The sequence below is a fragment of the Monodelphis domestica genome, chromosome 5 (genome assembly GCF_027887165.1).
Source record: "Monodelphis domestica isolate mMonDom1 chromosome 5, mMonDom1.pri, whole genome shotgun sequence".
Lineage (NCBI taxonomy): Eukaryota > Metazoa > Chordata > Mammalia > Didelphimorphia > Didelphidae > Monodelphis > Monodelphis domestica.
In genome coordinates, this window is record NC_077231.1 from 160,428,017 (window position 1) to 160,436,968 (window position 8,952).

An 8,952-nucleotide genomic window follows, 5' to 3' on the forward strand; every position below is an offset into this window, starting at 1 on the left:
TACTGGATTAGATCATGATTGTGTTACATATATACATGTCTGTTATTTGTACACATTTACATATGTCACATATTATTTAAATACTCATATACATATATATCCTCTGGTATTAGAAATCTATTTATAGATATGCAATTTATGGGTTGTCCTTATTAATGGCACAGCCCCTAATAGCAATGTGAAATTTGTTTGTGTTCTAGATATGTCATGGTGTATGCATATTTATTCCAATGTATATGTGGATGTATTTCCCTACATGTGAAGTTAATATGATTGGTGATTAATCTTACCTGACCCATTTTCCTGAGGTTCATTCCCCATAATGTCATTGATTCAAAGTTTTTTCCAGTTGTCCTTGTATCTTCCTTCCTTTGGTGTTGCTTGAAGTTTATCACTGGTTTCAGAGTGCCTTCTCCTTTACAGGCTACATACTTGCCTGTCGTCTCACCTTGAAAGATGATCTCAGGTATCTGGAACTACAAGATCATGCATTGTAAGGATAATTTAGAGTCGTGACTTAGTCTAAGTTTGATTTTTTGTCGCCAGGAGATATCCCAAATAAAACACCCAAATCTGTTTGCAAATCTATGGTGGTTTAATCAATATAGAGGGAAGAGATCAAGGAAAAGAGAGAGGGAAAGGTATAGGATTTCACCTGCCTGGCCTGTGCCAAGGGGTGTTCGAAGTCCTTCACCACAAGGTTTCTGAAGAAGATTAGAGGCTTCTAAGTGGATAGTGTTTGGAAGGTAAAGGAGGAAAAATCAGCCTATACTCTTACAGAGCTCAGAGAAGATGCCACAACTGAACTAGGTTACTAGACTTTCTCCAGTATAGTATCAAGGGAAACTCACCACTAAACCAGACAATACCTGCCGCCACGCCAAGATGTTGACAGGCTCAGCACGCTGCCACAAGTCACCTATCCACCGCAAAAGAGAGTAAAGAGAGGAAGTGACATGAAATACATAGATGGTTTTACATCACTTTCCTGCATCTCACATGTACCAATGGTATCTTAGGCTTGAATTAGGACAGCCCAGGGGTCTGTCAGTTGTTTCTGATTTGCCATAGCTAGCACATGTCTGTCATAGGCCATCCTCCTAAATACTTAATCCTTAAGTATGGGTGTAGACATTCCTTATTTTTTTTTAGACTAAGTAGGGTGGAGTAATCTAAAGTTCACAGCATGTGTGTAAGATTAACGTGTGCGTGCATGTAAGAGTGAATATTTTGATGCACATGAGTGAAACTTTATACAGGATTTTTGTGTCATCCTCATGTGTGCAAGTGAGATTCTTTTTTTTTGTGTAATGAATGTAAGTATCTTTCTTAATGTGTGATTGTTAGACAATTGATCTATTCCTATGTGGTTGATTGTGGAAGTTAATGATATTTTAGTCTAGGCTTGAGATTGAAATTCATATATAGGTTTAATAATTCTAAGGGATTCTAAATCCACCCAAATAAACTCCCAGGTTCCGCAAGGAACCACTTCTCCTGTGTTTTACAGGCTACACTAATCCTCCCTGATCTAACTAGCCAAAATTTATACTATCTGGACATTATTCTATTTCAGTTTCACTGCCTCTATTCAGTATCTCTATATCTTCTTATGTGATTTTGTTGGATTCATAGGCTCTATGTTTATTTATCAATAGTTGTTCTTGGGTGTCTGTGTTTGAATGGATTCTTGGACTTCTATCAAGTTGTCTTTCAGTGTGTTATCATGGGCATAGCGATGTTTAAAGTGAAATGCATGAAGCCAAGAATCTTTTCCTACTACTTTGATCGATGTAGGAGTAGTGAGAGCTACATCATATGGACCAATCCATCTGGGTTCTGTGGGTTTGTCTTTGGCAAGATTTTTTACATATACTTTGTCCCCTGGTCTTATGTTATGCAATGAGAAATCTAGTGGGACCCTTTGCACTAGTAGTCCCAGCCTTCTCAGTTCTTCCAACCTATTTTGTATCTATGTCAAATAGGTGTGTAACTGCAACTCCCAGCATGGAAAGATCAGATAAGATAAGATGGTTTAGTGGTCCTTCCTATCCATACTGGCTGTCCATACAATATCTCATATGGGGAAATATGTAAGTCTCCTCTGGGTTTCATTCTCAGATAGAACAGCGCAAGTGGAAGAACCTCTGTCCATTTAAGATGAGTTTGGGCACAGAGTTTAGCTATCATGGTTTTTACCTCCTTATTCATTCTTTCCACCTGTCCTGAACTTTCTGGTCTATATGCATTATGGAAATTACCCTTTCTTGCCAGAAACTTATACAGTTGTTGTAAAATGCATGATGTAAAATGACTTCCCCTGTCTGGGTCTATGGCATCTGGAATGCCGTACCTAGGAACTATTTCTTTAAGCAATGTTTTCATTACCATGCCAGTGTTGTTCTTCTTTGGTGGATATGCTTCTGTCCATTGAGTCTGTATACTATAACCAAAACATATTTATATCCTCAGTTCCTAGGCATGTTAATAAAATCAATCTGCAGACACTCAAAAGGTACATAAGCTAGGGGTCACCCTCCCAATACCTTGCATTTGAAATGACCTTGTTTAAACTTTCTAAAGATGTCACATGTCTAACACACTCTTATAGCAGTTGTTGATATCCCTGGAGCTTCCCAAAACCGGCAGACCTCATCCAGTGTGAATTGCCTCCTGAGAGAAAGTCAGGTTGACTCATCCCTGGGTAACAGGAATTGAGGTAAAGTCAGCTCAGGTTTCACTTCAGAAAGTCCCTTCAATTGAGAAATGTTGGGGGGAAGGATTTCCAGTCACCAGCAGGAAAAGTGAATAACCCTCAGGAGAAAGTCTTTTTCCCCCTTCTCTCTTCGGCTTCTCTATTCTCTAAGCCAGAGTCTCCTTCTCCTCCAGAATCCACTCCTGGGGCGCCTTCCCCATCAAGGTCATCAATTTCACATACTCTTCAGCCTCGCACTTTTTCCTAGTGCCAGCCTCTGTCACAATATGGTGCCACCATCATAGATAATTAAAATTTAAAATAATAAATATTTGCAAACAAATTTATAATATCATTCAGCAATGTCCAAATACAAAATTCAAAGAAGAATCAAAAGGTAAATAAGAAAGAAGAAATTTAAGGGCTCCAGTTAGGTCAAATTGTTTATATTCCTTTGTGGAAAAATGATATCTGTAACTCTTAACTGTCATCATCACAGTAGTTAGAAGAATTATATATATATATATATATATATATATATATATATATATATATATATATATATATATATATATATATATATATATATATATAGGGTGAGATAGTAAATTGTGTGGAATGATATGTAAAAAATGGAGGGGTGAAAAAGAGTATTATACTAAGAGAAACTGGAAGTATTATGCTCATTTCATAACTGAGGAATCTGCATAATACTAGTGTCCCCATTTAATAGATGAGAACAGTGAAGCTCAGATAAAAAAGTGATTTGACACAAAGTCACACAGCCATTAAGTTTGAGAGCCAGCTTACAAACCAAGAGCTGGTCAGACTGTTTCCTTGACAAAAAATTTTCATTTCATATGATACCACCCAAGGTTGAGACTCTAAGAAAGTACTAAGCTTGCATGATAACGTTCAGTACCTATTAAATTTTTTGAAAAAAAAATCATTCACTATTGACATCAGCATCCTAGTGTTGCATATCAAAGGACTGAGGCATTAACTGCCAAAGGGCAGCTAAATACCTAACCTCGTATGGAAAGCTATAACATTTATCCACATGGTGCATTCCATTGACTTTTGGCTCTTTCTCTTGTCAAAATGCCTTCCAGATGTCATTATTACAATTATAGAACATATTGATAGAGATAGATATCTGTCTCTCTCCGTCTGTCTCTGTTTATTTGTAATGTTTAGTGTCTAAAGTAATCCTTTCAAATGAAAATTTAAAATTTTGCTCTACATTTATTCTCCACTTAATACCAAGGAATACAATGCAAGAGCAAAAAAAAATTGCTTCACTGGATTTATATGATACCTTAATGTGTTTTCACTCTTTTATGATTGCAAGGGTTACATGGATACACAGAAATTCTATAATTCTACTTTATTTCAGTTGTACCATTAGAAAGCAATAAAAAGTCATGTTCCTGTAAAATGGGAAGTAAAATAAAGAGAACATTAAAAATTGGTGTCATTTGGTGTCATGCAAAGGAAAAAATCAAAGTATTAGCTATTCATTCACCTTATACCCTATAAATCACAGCTTAGATTTACTATCATTTAACTACAGTAATATTTTATGAGTTAGAACCAAGATCTTGGTGTTAAGTGAAGAACAAATAGGCTGCCTTAATCACACATCTATACTGCTTGTAACTCTTCTTCCCAAAACTGATGTGAGCATTTGCAGTGTTTGCCCCACGTTTATGGGAGTAAGGCTTTATTGCTTTTTTCTTATTATTCTATTCCATTAAATATCTTTGGAACTCTTAGGTACAGGGAGAGAGGGAAATAAATAGGTCTTCCTTTTTAGCTAGAGAGTAACACTTGCATGGACAAATCTAATAGAAATGCTAAATAGATAAGTTTTTCCAGGGAAAAGAATTTACTGCCTATGGGAACTCTGTAAATCTAAATTATAGACAAATTGGTAGAGGAGATTTGCAGCCTGGAAGTTTGTCAATGGAATGAAATCATAGGTTCATCTGAAGGAAATTCACAAATGCTAGATGGCATAGTGGACAGAGCACTGGGCCTGGAATCAAGAAGACTTGAGTTCAAATCCAGCCTCAGAAATATGTTACCTATTTTAACCCATACGCATTTAATTTCTGTCTGCTCCAGTTTCATAATTTATTGTAAAGATAAATTAAATAATATTTGTAAAAACATCTTGAAACCTCAGAGTGCTAACTACCACTACTTACCACTGCATTGTTGACAAGGTAACTCTTTGCCCATATGGATATGTGAGCTTCTTCAGGATAGATGGATAAATATTCTTTTCCACCAGTGGCAACATTCTAGAAAGTCCAATCAGCAAATTTTCAGTTTAACAACTGTGCCTTCATCTGGTACACATCCCTCTGTGGGGAAAGAATAAAAGAATAGCTCTTACCCTTGACAAGCTTATATTCTTATTAAGGTGAGACAATCTACCTCTTAACAGAGAGGTGATAGATTAAGTATACAGAATAAGACACATTTTTTTAACACACTCAGTGTGGGCATTTGTACTGCTTGACTATGGATATTGGTTACAAGGGTCGTGTTTTTTTTTTTTTAATTTTCAGAGGAGAAGTATGAAAGAAGAAAATCCTCATTAAAAATAATCATAGGCACATATGTATGAATATAGCGATACACACCTATATAATTAGACACATATGTATGTGTAGATATACCTCTAGGTTTCTTAGTAGTTATAGCCACAAATTATAATCAACTAGATTAAGCTCTGATCTCCAAAACCAAGAATTTACTCACAATCTATGGATTCAAACCATCTCTATGTAGGGAAAATGATTGATATAATTAAACAATGAGTTTATTCAATAGAAAACATTTCAAGTCAATTGTGATACTAGAAGGATCATTCAAGTCAATCAAACCAAAAAAATAGGCCATTTGTCCAGTCCAAGCATTTCTATCCTTATTATAATGATTGTTAATTATTACTAAATATTAATAAATGTCTGAAATAGAAATGTCTTATCCCAATATCAAGCCCGTATGCCCTAGCATACTTTAGGAGCTTCTTCTTGAACTAGAATGAAGACTTCTCAGCCTGACTGGCTTTGCTTTTAGGAGGCCGTTTATTAATATTCCCACTTTGGTCCCATTGGCATGGTATTAACCAAACAGTGACTCATAAGAGAGGACAAGAAGGGCACAGGGTGCTCACCCAATAGAGAGATGATATGAGGACAGGCAAGAGGTTGAGTAGGAGGGCACTATAAAGAGGCTGCATTATTTAGTTTCAAGTGTGGTAAAATTCCCAGAATACCAGACACATCCATAATAAAATGTCAAGAGAAATAAGCTTCTCTGAAGCAAAATATCATGATTTTTTTTAAAACATGACCTATACAGCTACTTTGTTCCATTAGTATTAATAAGTCTTCTGATTATCCTGTTGACTCTCATGAATCATAGCTTTCATAAATATGAAAATGTCAAAGGGCAGCTGGAATTGGTTTTCTTTCTAGAGTGGGGATGTATTTAGGAGGAGACAGGGTAAATAGTGCTTCAGTCTGAAAGTCCTGGATTTGAGAAGCAGTTACCTTGGCTAAGTCATATCACATCTCTGAGCCTCAATTGTCTGTTATATAAAATGGTGTAATAATTCACAATGTGAACAACAACACAAGGAGTTGTTGAATGTTTCAAATGAAAATATGTAGAAGCTCGATATAAATATAACTTATGTGTCTGGCTTGTTAGTATTTTGAAACATAATTTGCCTTCTCCGGAGTGAGTGTGGCAATTTGATCAGCTATTGCAGCTCAGAACTACCAAAGTACTTAAGTGCAAAGTTCCAGAAGCAAGGCTTAGAGGTGCATGCCACCACATGAGTCAGCATGAGGTGTTTCATGTGCAGTACGTTACCTGCATGGCGTATGTATACACACAAGCAGATGCTCACGTGCTCCTGTCTCTGTCTCTGTATATGTGTATATACACACGTGTTTGTCAGAAACCAAATGTTATAGTTGAAGTGAGATGACCCTGGCATCAGCAAGTCGTAGCCTGAAAATCCATTTCTTTAAAATATTGGCTCTGTGAGCATAAGCAAAACACTTAACATCCCCATGGCGTGGGTTCTAAACTGAATCCTAGCGGGGGATTCCTCAGCTTGCCTCTGAGGTCCCTCCTACTTCCTGGCATAGGATTGATCTTCAATGGACCAATCCCATGCTGGGGAAAGGACCACGCCCCCTGCATCCTGGTGTGGGGTTGGTCCTGAGTTAGACCAATCCCATACTGGGAAGGGGTCACGCTTCCTACTTCCTGGTGCAGGATTGGTCTATATAAGGACCAATTCCACATCTAGGAGGCTCTAGCTCTTTCTAGGAATGAGGGTAGTGAATGGGTTTAGGAGTAGTGAAAGTGGTTAGGTAATTTCAACAGGGGGAAACTACTTTTTGTTTAAATGAAACAGTTAAAAGATCCGAGGAGAGAGGAGTTTTTCTTTTAGCCTTTTTCTACTTATGGTCTGGGAAAATCTGTAAGAATCCAAGTTATTGAGAAGTTGCTGCTCTCTAATGGGGGAGGAAGTTTTCATGGCATGCCTCTACTAAAAATAAAAATATATAAATGTGTCTGTGGGTATGTTTATGCAGCTGAAAACAGATTTACTGGTGGAGTCCTTGTTCAAACTGATTAGTTCTTCAATAAACTAATGAGCTGAAAGAGTTTGGATCTTGGTTGGAATCATCTGAGCGGGACTTCCTCAACATGTGTGAGCTTGCTTATTGGTAATGCCCTGATTGGATCTCAAAGATCTGGACTGCCTCCAAGCTGACTGGCTGCCTGATACTCAGGAGGACAGGTGCTTATCCCCAAAACGAACCCTACTTCATGATTTTTGTTGTTGTTGTTCAGTCTTTCAGTCTCGTTGCCTTTTCCCTCGTCCATTCTGCCAAAGAGCAGAAGCCAGGAGCAGATAGATATTTCCTTCATCTCCCTTCTCCAACCCAAGAGCTCTTGATAGTGATTTGCAGCAATTATTTATGGGATCCTTGAAGGGTAGCGCAGGGATGATGTTTGTGAAGTGCTTTGTAATCCATAAAGACTATATAAATCTCATGAGTCACTATAATTTTCATTATTATATTCCTATTAGTGAGATTCTCCCTAAGAATATAAATTAAAGAGAAAGGTCTGTAGTGTTCATTTGGTAGAGTATAATGGCATATGTCCTAGATTTAGTCACAGAACCTTGATTCAGATCACTACTCTGCTCTTAGAAAGCTGGACAACTTTACAAATGCCTTATGGGCTACAGTTTCTTTTTGTATAAACGAGAGGAATAGACCAGAGTGTTCCTAAGATTCCTATCTAAATCTATGATCCCATGTGGTGAAATATAGCCTTAAACTGTATTTTATATTGCACTGAACAGCAGTTCTAATAGTGGCGATGAGGATCTAGTTGACAGATGCAACCCATGTTTGAGTTAATCGTGACTCCAACACTTTAAACTGAGTGTTGTTGGCTTAAAAGATCTGAAGTTCTCTCATCTGTAAAATAAGGGGATTGGATTAGATGACCTCTAAAATCCATTCCTGCTTGAAACATATGATCCTTATTAGTAAACCCTTGAGAATATGTGATGGAAGCCCCCACCCTCCCACCCCAAGTCCACACTTCAGGGCAGGAGCAGATATCTTATGACTTTTTTCTATTGACTGAGGATTTTTTTGTCCATGGATATAATGAGAGGCAATTTGTTTCCCTCAGGCCTCTAAATCCTGATGGCCTTGACATAGGAGGACTAAGCTGTTTGGAGGTCCTACCTCTCTCTTCATCCAGGTCCCAGCTCCCTAAATGCATGACTGCCTGAGCAAGCCTGTAACCCCAGAAACTTACTATCTGTTTATCCATTAATGGCCCTTTGCCTCAGTTTCCTCAACTATAAAATGGAGGTAATAACAGCATCTACCTCATAGGGTTGTAAAGACCAAATGAGATGGCATTTGTAAAAAAGTTTTCAGTGTAGTGCCTGACCCTTAGTGGGTATTATATAAATGCTTTCCCCTCCCCTTCCTCCTTCCCTTTCTTTTTCCCCTTCATTTTCCCTACCTGTCTCTTTTCTTCCTTTTCCTTCTCTTCCCTATGCATCTTGTTTACATCTTCTTTCCTTTGGAATTGGGGCTTGTGGGATCTGGAAAGATAGCTGACACCTTCCCAATTTTTATGGCACCTAAGCAACAGGATAATGGCTACTGAAGGAGTTCCAGTGAGAACAGTGG

At 37.6% G+C, this 8,952-nt stretch overlaps 1 long non-coding RNA gene across 1 annotated transcript in view; it reads right to left on the reverse strand.

Moving 5' to 3' along the window:
* Positions 1 to 7,024, reverse strand: part of LOC103101227 (uncharacterized) — a 41,579-nt gene extending 34,555 nt beyond the window's left edge. Inside the window, exons 1-4 of the long non-coding RNA XR_472869.2 lie at positions 6,587 to 7,024; positions 4,906 to 5,064; positions 870 to 919; positions 291 to 476 (exon numbers count right to left, since the gene is read on the reverse strand). This is a non-coding gene — a long non-coding RNA (uncharacterized LOC103101227). The remainder of the gene's footprint in view (positions 1 to 290; positions 477 to 869; positions 920 to 4,905; positions 5,065 to 6,586) is intronic.
* Positions 7,025 to 8,952: the final 1,928 nt, after the last annotated feature.